This window comes from Saccoglossus kowalevskii, chromosome 10 (assembly GCF_978046115.1).
Source record: "Saccoglossus kowalevskii chromosome 10, keSacKowa6.1, whole genome shotgun sequence".
Taxonomy (NCBI): Eukaryota; Metazoa; Hemichordata; class Enteropneusta; family Harrimaniidae; genus Saccoglossus; species Saccoglossus kowalevskii.
The window spans coordinates 3,770,503-3,783,303 of record NC_140650.1 but is presented as its reverse complement, the minus strand read 5'-3'; positions in this window follow the sequence as shown (position 1 = coordinate 3,783,303).

Below are 12,801 nucleotides of genomic sequence, written 5' to 3'. Positions count from 1 at the left end.
TGGCGCCGTTGTATTGGCACGCCCACAATTGGAATCATTCCATTATCTTGCAAGATGCGGGTAAAACGCTGTTTTCAAAACGACATGCGTTGGTTACCATATATTAACAGGTTATATGTTGTATATGCATTCAAAGTGTTATTTTAAAATGTTATAACCATCTGAGTCCACCTGACATAGCGTAATTTACAAAACAACTCCCGAGTGTTGAGTAACCCCAGGTATTAATGAACTCGTCGTTGGCGGGAAGGCTCAAAGTAAAGTTTCTTAGCGGGACGCGCTGCAGTTTCGCCACAGTTTTGGGCCAAACTAAAAATTGCTTTTACATTACTGGTGCATTATGTATCAAATTCAGATTTTATACCGAGGTGGGAGAGTACGTCAGGGATACACAAACGGAAAACTCGATTATAACGGTTTGATGGATTTTGTCAAATCAAAAGTGCCTTCCTTGATCGAATCACTTTTTCAACTGCAGTTTGAAAATGACGGGATATAACGACCGTTATTATATTTAGTCCATTTTTGTAACAGGTAAAACTGACTAAAATGAGCGAGTGGTTGACATTTTTCGACAGATTTAAGCAACACCCAACTTGTGATTTTCAAAATTACTGAAAATAATTACAATATAATTATAAAAAATAAAGAATGGTTGCTGTGGACGTACGCTAGATAATACTTACAATTCACCAAGCCGACAACCCCTATGAAATAGTAATCCCAAACCACGCGCCCGTCACTCAAGTGGCGCCGACAAGTCTAGATTGGGCAAAGACCAAAGTGTTTTGCAAAGTTGCAAGTCATTTTGCTAACTGAGTGTCCGAATAATTCTCAGAACGGCTGTAATTTTAGTTGGGTTCAAAATACTATTATGCACTGAAAAAACTAAATATCATCACATTTCTTAGAAATGAACGAGCTAAACACGCAGTATAGAGTAGATATTCATTGAATCTTTAAAGTTCACTATTGAATCGTTTTAATCATAATATGCATACGACGAAATAGAACTGACGTCATTATCCTCGCTGTACTGTTGTTTTAAATTCCAAAACATTGAACAATCCAAACAAGAGTCATTCAGACACATACGGGCCCCGTGTACGTGGGTAATTAGTTATTTGTATTTCCAGTCTACACGAGGCTCGTATATGTCACAATTTTATAACAGTGTCATTTTGGGTTACGAGTGATTGTGATTGTGTAAAAAATTAATACAAACACTTCATCAACGATTTTTTTTCAGGAACATTCCTGGCAACAACCACCATGATACAATTCAATACACAGCGTATGCACAATAAGTTACATACAGTAAGAAATACACTGTACGTGTACTCATAGGGTGACCCTATTCGTGTTTCTTTCTTTGAACACTGGTCTTTACCTTCCTCATCCCTCTCCCCTAGCCGGGAGAGGATGGGTTTTGTTCGGATAACTTTTTATTGAGAATGATCTACTAAAATGGAGTTGTTCTCACTAATTTACTCTTTTTCTCTTACATATAATTTACTGTGAAGATTAAAATCGGATTCGAGTTCAAATTATGTGAATGTCAGTTGTTAAACACTGTATTTATTGAGTTCATGAATTGTGGTCATGAACGTCGTCATTTGCGTGTCTGGCTGTGAGTAGTGCGGGACTCGGAGTGCCGCGGGGAAAAACCCTGACAAATAAAACAAAATATCAGATCTCGGGTACTAAAGTAAATACGGACTTGCAAATAAGGTGCTTATAGCAGTGCAGTAATACGTTCCCCACTGGGCATTCCTTCAACGTCAAACACGGTATTTAATCAAGATAATAAGTACACCGTCTGTTGACAGAACAAACAATGCGAAATGCGCATGTGTGTAGTTGATAGGTATATGACATACGGGGCAATCACAGAAAATACCCGCGTTATGTCCAATATGGTACTGCAGTTTTATTTAGCGTTAAAATGTCATAATGCATGTTTAAGGGGAGTTTTTCCGGACATCACACATCGTGATTTAATTACAGAACGACTCTGTAACAAATTATCCCAGTATATTTTTGAAACGAGATGAGATGCATGTTTGCTATCTTGTCTATATAAAGCGTCATCTTCGCAAGTTTGGTATTTTACAACACCTCGTCGTGTTGGAGAACTTCATTACAATATACTGACTCATTTTGCGTGTTAAAAAAGCCTGGTCGACTATTCTTGTGTGACGTTTTTGAAAAGCGAGTGACAGGAATGACGCCGAGAACAGTTTTAGTAGTAGGTAAGTAACTATAAAATTATTTGTGTTAGGCTGTTTGATGACTTTGAGAGTATATTTTACCTTACCAATGTTGTTTTCAGTTGATCATGAATGCGCCTTTCATTACAACAAAATACACACTATATTATCCCCTGGGCTGTAAACAGGCATTTTGCAAATTCTGCTCACCAAATCAGAAACTGAATATTGAAACGCGAGTTAGAAATAAAATTGATGGGCAAATAGAGCAAGCTTCTATTTAATATTTAATGGAAAAGAGTGTTCAACGCAGGCATACAATACTGTATAAATAAATTGGTCAGCTAGCTTGCATGATGTCCATGACTTGACTTTCAGACATCTTGCAATCAGGGACACTGTTTTTCTTTAAAAACTTGCTTCATTTGGTCATCGACATTTGTTATTTAAACTCATAATCCATAAATTTACTTTTGTTGTAGGTTGTGTGATGGCCATTGTGATTGATATTAATGCAGCGTCAATAGGGCTAAACACAGTAACAACAAATTGGTTTGTTGATTCTACTGACGCCGCTATATCTACGTATGAAGACACTACACAACATCTAACCAACAATTCCACTTCTTCAATTACTTCCGAACAAATGGTGAACGTTACCATGGGAAGGAATGGTGGCCTAATTAGCCAATTGGAAGCAGGAGAGAAATCCGGTGATCATAACATTCTTCGTACTGACGCTGTAAGAAACCCCACCGAAGATGAAAGCACTTCCACAAGTAACGTTGAAGAAGCCACTTTGCAAATGATCAAACAAGCCAAGCATACTGGCAACACACTAAGTGGTGATTCAGACGTTCCTCAAGGCAATTGGATGTCTGGATCAGAAAAGACTGGTTCTGTTGAGCCAAACAATAATAACAATATCACACCGTCAATATATGGTGACTGGGTTGATCGTTGCAAGGCGTCCGAGGTTGGACTGTCTTATTTGAGACCAGAAGCGCATGCAGGCGCATTGTCGAATTATTATACTTTATTGACAGAAGAGACGCAATTGCTGGGGAACAAAAGTTATGAAAAATACAGCAATTATGTAAGTGAACCATTTATGCTGGTGTCAGGTTCGCAAACTTCGCAGTCTTCTGTTTTCAGTTAAAGCAGGTTTTAATCGGCAAATTTTAAACATTTATATATATATTCCCAAACCACTGAAAGCGTTGTTACCCTCAGCGTAACAAAATCATTCTTTATAACTAGTTATAAATGCAAATGGCGGTTGTACATGATTCGCAAAATTGTCTTAATGAGGGTATTCGTATTGGGTTGTCGAGAAAGAAAAAAACAAAACCGAATGGATATTTATTATACGGTGTAAATTGAGTGTCAACAAAATTCACCAAACAAATACTAAGTTGACCAAAAGCGGACCCGAATATACAAACCTATAAGTTGTGTAACAAGATATATTTAACGTGCTAACTTACCTCCTATATTGACAAATAGAGACAACGCTGCTCGATGGATTCCGATGAACAGATTGCTAGATACTTGCCCATTCCTCGACCACTGGAAAGCACAGTATTGAATACACGAATCGTAAGTATACTTTGTATTGTATTAATTGATCAGTTGCATTAGCAATAATAAATATTAAAGTGTCATGAGAACTGCACATGTGTAATAGAAAACAACGAATATTGATAGCCGCCAGGTTTTAGAGATCTATTTAAAAAGCATTTGCACATCTATAATTTCAAGCTTCTTTTAAATGATGTATCCTACTTGATCAAAGTTAAAGTTTGTTTTGTGAAGTTAAACTGTCGTACAACACGCAGTGCGCAAAATCGGCAAAGACCAATCAGCAAAGACCAATCGGCTAATATCAGAACCATACTGGAACAGTAGATTTCGTACGTGCGCGGTTCTAACTGTGTCATTTTAATTTTAATTGTTATTTATTCAGGAAAGATGTGTATTGATGTACCATCGGCCCCGCCTCCGTTGGTTTCAACTGTTCATGGTTGCAGTCAATTCCAATGAACTTTGTGACGTCACAACGGATATGTGTAGTGGGCCACACTGCTTCAGTGACATCAATATCAGCTTAAAACGAGTCATTGTTAAAATTAACTCCCTGGTAAGTAATCAGCATAAATAATTCTTTTTGCAGTTGTACATAGCTTTCACGAACAACTATGTCATCAATGACGTACTGTCAGTAATTATTTGAACTGACCATATATACAGTTGTGGTTTTATAAATAATATAACAATTGACAGAAAAAAAATAGTCAAAGTTTACACAATGACGTTACCAATGGTATATGAAACAAGTCTATTATGCTTTTTGGTTCACGGGTAAAATAAAATAAAAGAGATCACGTAACAGTACAAAAACACCTTGGAACCCCGTAGGCAGGCCGGTGACACTGGTTCGCACTTAAGGGGGTACCAACCCCCCTGCCAAATTCCAAAGGAAAATCAAAACATTTAAAACACAGAACAAGTAACATAAAACATATATGCGCTGCTGCAAGTGTATGCAATGATAGCCCACCAAGAGGACAAAACTCTTGGCTCCTGTGCGTGTGCTAAGTTTGCTAATACAATGATGTTCGTTTGTATCGATGTTTAACAACAAGACAAGGCAACTTCCTGTTTGAAAATAAATCATACCTTCCACAATTACAGTAGAATGCGAAGTGTGTTATCTACCGTCCACATAATTTCAAATTCAGGCAGTTGATTCATGATCCGGGAACATTCATATTCTATTCTATTCTATTCTAGTTGCATATTCATGGGTTTGTGTACGAAGCCAGACATGAACAGTATCCACACCTCTACGTACACCCTGGTAGTATCAACGCCACAGTAATCAACACAGTAATAGAAAAGATGCGTCTCTACGTATGTCACTTTGAAGACGATGTTCAACAGCTTCACTCATTGTATTCTCCAGATGTCACCAACGCGAGGGGCGTAAATTTGAAAGATGTGCCTTTGTGTCCAAGTCATCAGGACGAAGCGATGTTACTGGGCACGATGACCGATTTCTTAAGATAAATTAATCTTAAATTATATACAGTATCTCTCCTGGTAGTAGAAACGACAATAATGATGTTGCTGTTTAACTAAGTATATTCAATAAATACAATTAAATCCATTTTTCCATCGCGTATTCACTCAGACTTTGAATTCAATATTGTTCGAACTATTCACAATGTCATCGCAATCAAACCTATTTGAGGACTTATTCATAAATTTAACAAGAGCCGTTATTTTATACTTTACATAGTCAGCATTCAAGATTCCAATACAATCCGATTATAAATGCAATCAGTAAAACCAGAATGTATATAATGTAATTGTTCGCAAATTGTGTCTTTTAAAATGACAATAAAGATGCGTCAAGTATAAATTAAGCAAATAAAAAGTTAGTTTAATATGCAGATAACATCGGTTACATTTACTAAAAACATTGTTTGTAATTTAAGAATGTACGAGTACTGCACGCATTTAATAAATATTTGTAGTTGACGCATATACATAAGTATTCTTTTACATTACATAAGTAACTATCTGTTGAGTAGATTGCTATAGGCATGGTATTAGTTAAATTTGTTGACATTACTTACAAGTATCATATTATTTATCTGAATAAACTATGGATTGTTATATGCATGGTATTAGTTAAATTTGTTGACATTACTTACAAGTATCATATCATTTATCTAAATAAACTATGGATTGTTATATGCATGGTATTAGTTAAATTTGTTGACATTACTTACAAGTATCATATTATTTATCTGAATAAACTATGGATTGTTATATGCATGGTATTAGTTAAATTTGTTGACATTACTTACAAGTATCATATCATTTATCTAAATAAACTATGGATTGTTATATGCATGGTATTAGTTAAATTTGTTGACATTACTTACAAGTATCATATCATTTATCTAAATAAACTATGGATTGTTATATGCATGGTATTAGTTAAATTTGTTGACATTACTTACAAGTATCATATTATTTATCTAAATAAACTATGGATTGTTATATGCATGGTATTAGTTAAATTTGTTGACATTACTTACAAGTATCATATCATTTATCTAAATAAACTATGGATTGTTATATGCATGGTATTAGTTAAATTTGTTGACATTACTTACAAGTATCATATTATTTATCTAAATAAACTATGGATTGTTATATGCATGGTATTAGTTAAATTTGTTGACATTACTTACAAGTATCATATCATTTATCTAAATAAACTATGGATTGTTATATGCATGCTATTAGTTAAATTTGTTGACATTACTTACAAGTATCATATTATTTATCTAAATAAACTATGAATTGTTATATGCATGGTATTAGTTAAATTTGTTGACATTACTTACAAGTATCATATTATTTATCTAAATAAACTATGGATTGTTATATGCATGGTATTAGTTAAATTTGTTGACATTACTTACAAGTATCATATCATTTATCTAAATAAACTATGGATTGTTATATGCATGGTATTAGTTAAATTTGTTGACATTACTTACAAGTATCATATCATTTATCTAAATAAACTATGGATTGTTATATGCATGGTATTAGTTAAATTTGTTGACATTACTTACAAGTATCATATTATTTATCTAAATAAACTATGGATAGTTATATGCATGGTATTAGTTAAATTTGTTGACATTACTTACAAGTATCATATCATTTATCTAAATAAACTATGGATTGTTATATCCATGCTATTAGTTAAATTTGTTGACATTACTTACAAGTATCATATTATTTATCTAAATAAACTATGAATTGTTATATGCATGGTATTAGTTAAATTTGTTGACATTACTTACAAGTATCATATTATTTATCTAAATAAACTATGGATTGTTATATGCATGGTATTAGTTAAATTTGTTGACATTACTTACAAGTATCATATCATTTATCTAAATAAACTATGGATTGTTATATGCATGGTATTAGTTAAATTTGTTGACATTACTTACAAGTATCATATTATTTATCTAAATAAACTATGGATTGTTATATGCATGGTATTAGTTAAATGTGTTGACATTACTTACAAGTATCATATCATTTATCTAAATAAACTATGGATTGTTATATGCATGGCATTAGTTAAATTTGTTGACATTACTTACAAGTATCATATCATTTATCTAAATAAACTATGGATTGTTATATGCATGGTATTAGTTAAATTTGTTGACATTACTTACAAGTATCATATTATTTATCTAAATAAACTATGGATTGTTATATGCATGGTATTAGTTAAATTTGTTGACATTACTTACAAGTATCATATTATTTATCTAAATAAACTATGGATTGTTATATGCATGGTATTAGTTAAATTTGTTGACATTACTTACAAGTATCATATTATTTATCTAAATAAACTATGGATTGTTATATGCATGGTATTAGTTATATTTGTTGACATTACTTACAAGTATCATATTATTTATCTAAATAACTATGGATTGTTATATGCATGGTATTAGTTAAATTTGTTGACATTACTTACAAGTATCATATTATTTATCTAAATAAACTATGGATTGTTATATGCATGTGTAAGGGTAGGGTACTCAGGTATTTAGCAACAATACCAACCCCAGTGCAATTATAACACTATATCCACTAGATAACGACTGTGTGCTGATCGGACTGAATGATCGTGGGAACTAATACGCGTTGGTGTTGCTCAACACAATATCAAATAGTTAAATTAATAAAGACACTACTATGCAAAACATACGTCTCATAGATGTATTATTGGAATGCACTATCCTAGTATATACATGTAGTACACATTGGTGGATAAGAATAAAAGATACATAACACACGGGGTCAGAAATACAATTTACACTATAGGGGTACTATAGTGATAGATGCAGTTCAATATACACACACGATTCAACTATAATGTCCTATTTACTGGATTGTCCCACGTCGGCCCGGGCAACGTAGATGACCACAGGAAGCTAGTAGACGGTAGATTGACACATTCGGAGAATTCCTCGGAGATAAGGCAGCAGCCAGATACAGGAAGTGAGACGAACAATCAAATTCAGCAAAACGGTTCAATATAAAAAAATGTCAGAACATCAGGTACAAGAATAAACACTTCAACGCAGAACTCAGATAACAACAAGAAATGTCACGAATTTCCCTCACCACGCAAATTTACTCATTTGCATAATGCACATGTGTAGACCGACCTCTAAGACGATATTGTCATATCACGGCTATTTGTCAACAGAACTGTCAATAATGGCTCAGATACTGCTGCACTAAGAGTTCACAATCTGTACGATAGAGTCATACACACACCCTTCAGACAATGCTAACACGATCCCGAAAGCTTCACAGCACCAACGTAGCAACCAGCATAGGAGGCAGCCATCTTGTACACAGTATTGACTTATGAGGGCGCTTTTGCACACAAACTGTGAGGGCGCACTAATACAAAATACATATATCCTACACTCTCCCCTGGTTTTAGAAATGACGTCCCGACATTAACTTAAAAAGCTAACATGGTCACTCCTAACCTAACCTAACCTAACCTAAGCTTTTGACACAATGTCAAGTATTGTATTACAAATACTGCTAGACTCATCAATGAACTGTTCCTTCATTTTAGCAAGAAACTCCGCTTTCACTATCCAATCAGGTTTTGTACTTATGTGTGCATATGTAAGACGATTGGGGGGGTTTAATTGCTCTAGTTGACCTTCTCAACGGCGGATCATCTTCTTCCGGTTGATCATCAACAGGGACAGTATCATCATCATCATCTTGAGCTTCAACCACCATGTCCTCCTCCACCACAGGCTCAGAACTTAACAAATGTTCATTAGTATCCATTTGAGCAATGGGTCGAACACTGTCATCTGTGTCATCTAGGGTTACTGGTAGCAGCACTTCAAATTCTTCTTCGCCACTGACTGGATTATCAGACTGATTAAGAGTATCAGTTACATGTACAGGTACGGCGGCTGGAATATATTCGATTCCAGTCTCACTTTCACTTGTAGAATCTTCACTATTTCTATCATCACTCTCTGGGTCACGACTTTGAAGAACTCTTTTCCTTCGTGTAGCATCTCGGTTATGCTGAGAGGATTGAGGAAAGGGCAAAGAAGAACAGGTAAGTAACAGGTTGCGATGCAATGTACGATCACGGCCTTTCTTGTGTTCTGAACGAACCACATAAACAGGAAGCTCTGAGTCAAGTTGCTTGACTACTCTGTAAGGATGACTTTCCCAACGATTAGCAAGTTTATGTTTACCTCTGATCCGCACGTTCCTGACTAACACTCTATCACCTGGATGAAGTATAGATTCTCGTGATTTCATGTCATATCTGTTCTTGTTACTATCTGCTGCCTTCTCAGCCTCTCTAGATGCAAGTTTGTAAGCAAAACTCAGTCTGTCTCTTAACGATTTAGCATACTCATGATGAGTTCTGTTCACATTATCTTCCAGTTCTATACCCAGATATACATCAATGGGTAAGCGTGGATGTCGTCCAAACATTAAGTAGTACGGTGCAAAGCCTGTCGAATCATGTTTGGTACAATTATATGTATGTGCTAGGGGGGCTACATAAGATTTCCAATCTTGTTTCTTTTCATCACTCAGTGTACCCAGCATGCCTAGCAATGTTCTGTTCAGTCTCTCAACCTGACCATTCCCTTGTGGATGGTAAGGTGTCGTCCTTGATTTCTCTATCCCTAGTAATTTGCACAGTTCACATATCACCTCAGACTCGAAATTACGACCTCTATCTGAATGTAACCTTGCAGGAAATCCATAATGAAAGAAGAAGTTCTCCCATAGATGTTTTGCTGTAGTTTTTGCGGTTTGGTTTCGTGTGGGTATGGCAACTGCATAGCGCGAGAAATGATCAGTAATCATGAGGATATCGGCAACACCACCTTTTGATTCCTCTAAGGAAAGAAAGTCCATGCAGACAAGTTCCATAGGGTAAGATGTTCTAATGTTAACCAACGGTGCAGTAACCTGTCGCCCTGATGTCTTACGTAATATACACTGCTCACAGTTTACTATCTTATGGTCAACATCCTGTGCCATTCTTGGCCAGTAAAACCTACTTCTCACCAGATCTAATGTTCTCTCCTTCCCTAAATGTCCAACATGATCATGTAGTCCTTCCAGTGCCCTCTTACGATAATCTTTTGGTAAAACCAGTTGATAAGACTTCTGGCCATCAACACCAGTATGCCAACGGTGTAGTACTCCACTTCGAAAACAAAGATGATCCCATTCTTTCAACATTAGTTGTACATCAGGCGATTCTGTTTTCCTCTCCTGCACACTAGGACGTTTATCCTCTATCTTGTAGTTATATACATGTTTGATGACCTCGTCCTGCAGTTGCAGTTCTTTCCACTGTGGCATGGTAATGGTCGGTAATGTTTCCCTACCAGGCCATGGCATTGGTTCATGAAGACTCTTAGGAATTGCCTCTGGATTAGTACTCAAGGATTCCACTAAGGGTGGCATAGCATTCACTGCCTGTCTATAGTTAAGGTTAGTCATGTGGTATTTACAAACAGCCTTAATCAAGTCATTATTTATCTGTCCTCTAACTTCTGTAGGATCTGTGTCACGTGGTATACGAGATAACCCATCTGCATCTCCATTTCTGCGACCAGGACGGTATTCAAGAGTGAAGTTATATGTAGATAGTGCTGCCAGCCATCGATGACCTGTAGCATCTAACTTGGCAGTGGTAGTGACATATGTTAAAGGGTTATTGTCTGTTACGACCTTGAAGTTATGACCATACAAGAACTCATGGAATTTCTCAGTCACCGACCATTTTAAGGCAAGAAATTCTAGTTTGTGAGCCGGGTAGTTCATCTCACTCCTTGAAAGGCCTCTACTAGCATAGGCTATGACTCGCTTTCTACCATTCTGCTCCTGATAGAGTGCAGCTCCTAAACCTGAGTAACTTGCATCAGTGTGAAGTTCAAACTTCAGATTGTAATCAGCAAAGCCAAGAATCGGTGGTGATGTGAGCTTCTCTATCAGAGTATCAAATGCATTTTGACATTCACTAGTCCACTTGAATTCAGGTTGAGGTTGCTGAGATTTATATCCTTTCTCACCCTTCCGCTTCTTTGAAGGAAGTCCTGCAGTGAGTCTGTGCAGCGGTTTACAAATCTTTGAAAACCCATCAACAAAACGCCTATAATAACCAGCGAACCCCACAAAAGACTTAACTTCTTTGGCACTCTTTGGGACTGGCCAAGTCTTCAAAGCTTTCAACTTTTCTGGATCAGTTTGAACACCTTCAGACGAGATCACATGACCAAGGTACTTGACCTCTTTACGAAACAACTGGCACTTAGACAATTTGACCTTTAGACCGTACTTGTGTAATCTGTTTAGGACAGCTTCCAGTCTCTCTACATGTTCTTCAAATGTTTTCGAAAACACGATAATGTCATCAAGGTACACAAGACACTGCTTTAAATTGTAATCGCCCATGCATTTCTCCATGAGCCTTTGAAATGTACTCGGGGCATTAGTCAACCCGAAAGGCATGCGATTCGCCTCGTAGAATCCTAACGGCGTAGTGAAAGCGGTCTTATGTTTGTCTTCCTCCGCCACACCAATCTGCCAGTATCCACTCTTAAGATCTATCGATGAAAACCAGTGAGAACCACTCAATGTGTCAAGCGATTCTTCGATTCTTGGTAAAGCATACGAGTCACGAACGGTTTTGGCGTTCAATTTGCGGTAGTCAATGCATAGACGAGTTGAGCCATCCTTCTTGGCTACCAAGACAATGGGGGATGCATATTGACTATGAGATTCTCGAATGACACCTGCATCTAACATGCTCTGCAAGAGTAGTCTCAATTCATCATACTGTGAGGGTGGTATTCTTCTATGACGTTCTCGGGTAGGTATATTATCTGTAAGGTGTATTTTGTGTTCTACTGCCGTTGTGTAGCCCATATCATTCTCGTCTGATGCAAAGACTGGGGACATGCGATCTAACAATTCAAGTGCCTGTTCTCTCTGTGATCTGTCTATCGGTGACTCACTAAGGTCAAATTCTATATTTCTTCTCTTTGATGTCTCACAATACATTGATTTGGCACTCTGTCTACTTGCCATATCAAAAGTATCCTTGTTAGTTGTGCCAACACATACAGATTGTCGGTGGCACAATGCTTCATAACTTGATGGTTCACCTACCCACATAACAGCTCGCACTTCACCTATCACATCTCTTGGTCTAACAGTAACAGACTTTGTCAAAATATTGTAGACATGCACTGGGACAAAACATTTGTTGCCAGCACATTTCATTGTCACAGCTGTTGGACTAACCATCAGACTACTAGATAGTCCATTGTTCTCAACAGGTTCAATGACAACAACATACTCGTCACCCTTCGGTCCAGCTTTTATGGCTCCATGAATGACAGTTGATTGGCCTGGTAGTATGTTAACAGGTTGTTTTGAATTAGCCCTTACTTCA